The sequence below is a fragment of the Gossypium hirsutum genome, chromosome A12, assembly GCF_007990345.1.
Source record: "Gossypium hirsutum isolate 1008001.06 chromosome A12, Gossypium_hirsutum_v2.1, whole genome shotgun sequence".
In the NCBI taxonomy this organism is placed as follows: domain Eukaryota; kingdom Viridiplantae; phylum Streptophyta; class Magnoliopsida; order Malvales; family Malvaceae; genus Gossypium; species Gossypium hirsutum.
In genome coordinates, this window is record NC_053435.1 from 102,768,797 (window position 1) to 102,775,472 (window position 6,676).

Below are 6,676 nucleotides of genomic sequence, written 5' to 3' on the forward strand. Positions count from 1 at the left end.
TTTTAGTTATATGAACTTACTAAGCAATATTGCTTACTAGGTTTATTTTTCCTATTTTATAATGCTCAAAGCTCGTGAAGATTGGATTTGGGGTCGGAGTTATCATCACACTATCAATCCCTTGATTTTGGTATAAATGTTAGACTTATTTTGATATAATGGCATGTATAGACTAATGTAGACAAGTATTACTTAAAAATGTTGGTTTGTAATCTAGCCATTGGAATGGCCAGTAATGTATGTTTTAATGATGATATGGTATTGTATTGTAACATGAGTTGTTTTTGGTTAATCAAGTTAAGTAAAACCATCCATGAACATAAATTGTCAAATTTTATGTAAGAGTAAGTTTAGAAGCATGATTGAAATAGGAACATATCAATTTGAATATTGGAAATTGGTTGAAGTAGATGGTATATACTTGTAAGTTTTCATGTAGGAAAATGGTTAAGCTTGGGTGAGAAATAGGGCTAGAAAATGGCCTTATTTCGTCCACACGGACAGCCCACGGGCGTGTGAAATGGCCGCGTGTCCCCTGTATCCTTAAATATGAAGTCAGGATAGTACACGGGCAAAAGACACGGCCGTATGTCTTGGTTGTGTGAGGGACACGAGTTTTGAGCATGGTCGTGTGTCAAAATCATGTGAAAATGGCTTAAAAATGGTGAAAAATCAGTTTACCACATGGCCTAGCCACATGGGCGTGTGCCCAGGCCGTGTGCCCCTCTGATGCTTAAGAAATTGCAAGTCAGAATTCCACATGGGCTGGCCACACGGACATGCCCCAAGCCACACGGGCGTGTGCTCCTATCTTCAAGGATAAATTTCCAAAGTTGCCAGTTTTGTCCCGAACCACTTTCAAAGCATGTATTGGGCCCCGTAGGCCTGTATTAGGGACTTTTTGATGAAATTTGAAAAGTTTTGATTTGGAATGCAAATTTATGACTCAGATTTATATAAATGCTAGTGTATAAGTCCGATAATGCCTCGTAATCCTATTCTGGTGACAGATACGGGTTAGGGTATTACATTTAGTGGTATCAGAGTGACGGTTTAGCCGATTCTCAGACTAACGTAGTAAGTGTGAATTTAGCTATACATGCAATTATATAATTGATGATAGTGTGATATCTCCTGACCATTTTAAATGTGTTTTTCATATAGTAAATGTCTTCCAACCGAGCAAGAGTAGAATCCGAGAAAGCTGAGAGTACTTCTCAAGCTTCCGTACGACAAGCTACAAATGGTAGTAATAGTAGAAGGTCCGAATCAGAGGGCCAAAGTGAATATGATAAAGAGGTTTTCTTTGAAATGTTAGATAAACGGTTTCCTGAATATTTGAGAAGAAATTTTGTTGCTTTCCAACCAAAACCTCCCCTACCAAATACTCAGATTGTTCTTGAGAGACCATCGGGTATTGAAACTGTTAGAATTGATAAGGCTCCAGTGGATAAACTCAGAAAATATGGAGTTGAAGAATTTAGAGCTACAATTGAAGATGATCTGGAAAAAGCTGAATTCTGGCTGGAAAATACTACTCGAGTGTTGGACGAATTATCATGTACTCCAGCTGAATGCTTGAAATGTGCTGTATCTTTGTTAAAGGACACGGCTTATCACTGGTGGAAAACAGTAAGTTTAGTGGTTCCAAAAGACAATATTACTTGGGAATTCTTTCAATTTGAATTCAAAAAGAAATATATTAGTCAAAGATTCCTAGATCAGAAAAGGAAAGAATTTTTAGAATTAAAGCAAGAGAACAGGACCGTTGTAGAATATGAAAGGGAGTTTGTTCGGTTAAGCCAATATGCTAATGAATGGGTCCAAACAGAAGCAGAAATGTGTAAACGTTTCGAGGAAGGATTAAATGAAAATATAAAATTACTGACTAGTATTTTAGAAATAAGAATGTAACACCCCTTAACCCTATCCCGTAGTCGAAACAGGATTATGGAGTATTACTGGTCACTACAGTTCGATTACAATTAATAGAGAAAGAAATACAATTCAGTTCATAAAATATATCTTAATGTTTCTTTAATGGACCCTCGAGACTTAAAATGTATGTTAAAACCAAACCAGGACTCAATCGAAAGCTTATAAAATTTTTCATAAAATTCTTAAATTTCCTTTTTATGAACAGTACCACACACCCGTATGGCATATGTGACACGGCCTGGACACACCTGTATCCTCTACCCGTAGAGCTCTCTGACTTTTGCCTATGAAGAAATTAATTTCACACGGCCAAGACACACGTCCGTCTGCTCAGTCCGTGTGGCAATCTATTTTGTAGCATTTTAGGTGCAGGGGACACACGGCCTAACAACATGCCCATGTGCAAGCCGTGTGTCTCACACGGTCTGGTCACATGCCCGTGTGCCAGGCCATGTGGACTCAATAATGAGCCTGTCACACTTTACTAGTCAACCCTGCAAATTTTAATCTATAACCAATAAAAACCAATTCAAACACATTTTAAATATTATCCAATACTTAACTTTAAACATTTATCATGTATCATTATCAATTATCAAATTATTTATTTCACTATTACAATCATAATCCAAAATAACACACTTAAGACATCTTAGGTACATGCCAATATCAACAATTAACATGCTTTACCTTATTGAGCTCAGGATCAGTCTAAGATGCTGATTCAACGGTCTGACCTTTACCTAACCTGTGCACGGAAACAAACCATACGCTGAGTATGAACTCAGTGGTATTTTTATAACCCAAACGCTTAATAACATAACGTACACTTAAAATCATATAGCGATCATAAATATTCAATCATTCATTTCATAGATAAATTCTTTATAACTCAATTAATCTTTTTCATCTATTAACTCGTTAGCTTTTCAAATTAATTCTCAAATCATCTGAACATTAATATTTTCCATTCATATATCTTACTCATACTTTAGTTCACTATTCAGTATCCGTAAATAATATTTAACTATCACATTTCCTTTAATAATCTATTATATTTCAAGCCCAATATAAGTCAATATTTTTCAGTATCGATCAATTTATCATTATCATTCAATAATAATTAATTATTCAATAGCAATCGGTTATTCAATAACGGTCATTTATTCAGTACCAGTCAGTCTTTCAGTAATAGTCAATTATTCAGTACATTTATTTACCCCTATTAACATGACTCACACCTGGACGGATACACAGATCCAACCCACACACTGGGATAGCATATAGTGTTTCATTAGCCAAAGCAGGAATACACCATATCAGTAACAGTAGCGGTACACAGGGTACCTCATCGGAACGAATCCGAAACAGTAACAGTAATAGTAACAGTAAGGTATAGAGTATGATAAACCGTAATTTATACATATTTTTACCCCATCTTTAACGCATTTTATGGATGAGTTTCCCTTAGAATTAGTGAATTTGATGCTCCTAATGCTTGAATTTCATGTTTTATACTTAAGAGAGCATAGGAGAGTGAAAAGAACGAGAAACGGGCCAAAAAATGGAGAAAATGGGCCAAAGTACGAAATCAACACGGCCTGGACTTCCTCACACGGATAGCCCAAACGGCCGCGTCAATCTGGCAGAATTGAAGCACAACTCATACGGGTGGAACACACGCCCATGCCATTCTAACAGGCTCGAACACAGCCTGAAATAATAGCACACGGGCGTGGCACACGGGCGTGTCCCTACCGAGCCCAAGTTGAGTCCAATTCGAAAAAGGCCACTTTTGAGGTCTCATAGGCATTCCAAAGCCTATAAATACACTCTAGGAGAGGAGAAAAGAGGACACACAGAATAGGGAGTAAGGAATTACATCAAGGAAGCCGATTGATTCATCTCAGAAGCCGGATTCATCATCAAGACTGAAGATCTCTCCTCAGTTCCCCTTCAGGAGTTTTGGGTTTTCTTTATGTTGTGTATTCTTTATTATTCTGAGATGTTTTCTTATTTAGTTATGAACAAAATTCCCTAAATACCTAAGGGGAATGAAACTTAAGATGAATCTTGTTATTATTTTCTGAATTGTATGATAAATATTTAACTTGTTCTAAATTATGTGTTATTAATTCTTGTTTTGATATCCCAGGGTACTGATTCAAGATAAACTCTTACTCAGAGGAGGAATAGACCCTGTCTAAGAGTACATTTGTCATAATTAAGTGGAGTTGATTGCGCGCCTAGACATAGGGTGACAAGATTTTGCCGGATTAGGGTGAAACCTAATAAGGGGATCCACAGATTGAGTTAATGTAGCCCTAGGGTGTTAATTAGAGAAATGTCTCAATTATTCAATCTAGGGATTAGACGTTATTATTCTTGACTAGGGATAATAACATAACTTAGGGATATCTACGGAACAAGTTCAATGAATAAATCGTCCGATTCAGAGCCAGAATAACAAGTACAGACTAGGTGGATTTTTCCTTAGGTATTGTCTTAATTCGATCGATTTTCCTAAAAGCAATTCCCCAATTCTGTTCTCTGTGAGTTCTTAGTTTAGATAATTAGTTAGTTAAAACAAAACCCCATTATTCTTAGGCTAGATAATAAAAAGACAGTCATTACTAGTACTTTTAGTTCCTTTGGGTTCGACAATCCGGTCTTGCTAAAACTATACTACTGTTCGATAGGTACACTTGCCTACATCGCGATAATAGTTAGTTTCAAGAATGATTACTTATAAATATTTAAAACCTATCACGAAATCACGCGATCAAGTTTTTGGCGCCTTTTCCAGGGAACTAAAATATTAGGAACACTCAATTTTTATTAGTTTAGCCATTTATTTTTCTTGCAATATATTTTTATTTTTAATTTTATTCTAATTTGCTAATTTTCTTTTTCCTTCTTCTGACAGGTTTTTATAGTTTATGACTAGAAGAAACCCGTCAGGGCCACTACTTTTTGATGAAAAAATCTATCGCACAGTTAGCATAAACCAAAGAGAAATAAGGCGAAGCTTAAGATACACAGAGAATGAGTAAGAGGACGATACTCAACTCCCCAACCGAAGAGATGACTGAAAACCAAGGCAATCAGCTACCTCCTGCAATTGCGGCTAATCAAAATCCTGCTCCATGCACTATGTATGATTATGCTAAACCTTCTTTAACAGGAATTGAATCGAGCATAGTTAGACCTGCTATAGCTGCAAATACTTTTGAATTGAAACCTAACACAATTCAAATGATACAACAGTTTGTTCAGTTTGATGGTTTGCAGGATGAAGATCACAATGCTCACTTAGCAAACTTTTTGGAACTATGCGATACATTTAAAATCAATGGCATTTCTAATGATGACATACGTCTTCGGTTGTTCCCCTTTTCATTGAGGAACAAGGCTAAACAGTGGTTGGACTCGTTACCACGAGGGTCAATTACTACTTGGGAACATATGACCGAAAAATTTTTACTAAAATATTTTCCGCCGGCTAAAACGGCTAAATTATGTAATGATATCCCTTCTTGTGTGCAGATGGATTTAGAAACACTCTATGATGCATGGAAGAGATACAAGGACCTTTTGAGAAGGTGCCCCCACCATGCGTTACCGCTTTGGCTTCAGGTTCAAACATTCCATAACGGCCTGAATCCTTCGACTCGGCAAATGGTTGACGCAGCTGCTGGCGGAACCATCAATAATAAAACACCTGAAGATGCTTATGAGTTCATAGAGGAAATGTCACTGAATAACTATCAGTGGCAAGTTATGAGGACAAAAGCAACGAAAATAGCCGGTGTTTATAACGTCGATTCGATCACCGTGCTCTTTAATTAGGTAGAACTCTTGAATAAAAAAATTGATAGTTCTCTACAGGTTTATCCACTAATGCAGTGCGAAACAAGTGGAGGTGGAACAAGCCATTCGGAATACCAACCTTATGGCCACAACATGGATAACAAGGAATTACATTACATGGGTAATAATCCTCGACCTTAAAACAATCCATATAGTAACACTTATAATGAAGGTTGGAGGAACCATCCCAATTTCTCATGTAGAGGCCAAGGAAATCAGCGACCACCTCTGGGCTACCAACAACCACCCTATCAATAGAAAAAAAAACCCGAACCTTGAAGAGATGCTCACAAAGCTTATCTCGATATCAAAAACCCACTTTCTGAACACCGAAACAACACTTAAAAATCAATAAGCGTCAATCCAAAGGCTCCAAACCCAGATAGGCCAGCTTTCTAAACTAATCTCTGAACGATCACAAGGTAGTCTGCCAAGTAATACTGAACCTAACCCAAGGGAACAACTCAACGCAATTAATGTTCAAAATGAAGAAGGAGTCGTTGAGCCTGAGCCAGAACCGAGGTAAGAAATTGTGGTAAGAAAAGGTAAAGGTGAGGTAGATTATAATAAAAACAAATCAGTGATTGTCGAATATAAACCTCGTGTGCCATACCCCAACGCGACAAGGAAAGACCACTCAGATGAACAATTTGGTAAATTCCTTAAACTCTTAAAAATATTACATATTAACTTATCGTTTATTGAAGCTCTATCGCAGATGCCAAACGTAATGAAATTTTTAAAGGAGCTTTTAGCAAATAAGCGGAAGTTGGACGAGGCATCGCATGTGGAGCTAAACGCAGTTTGCTCGACTATTCTCCAAAATAAACTACCCAATAAACTAAAAGATCCAGGAGTTTTACGATTC

General features: G+C 37.0%; 1 non-coding gene across 1 annotated transcript; it reads right to left on the reverse strand.

Moving 5' to 3' along the window:
• Positions 1 to 5,451: 5,451 nt before the first annotated feature.
• LOC121211592 (small nucleolar RNA R71) lies at positions 5,452 to 5,557 on the reverse strand. Its single transcript, XR_005906812.1, has one exon. It is a non-coding gene; the product is annotated as a small nucleolar RNA R71 (small nucleolar RNA).
• Between the last annotated feature and the right edge of the window lie 1,119 nt (positions 5,558 to 6,676).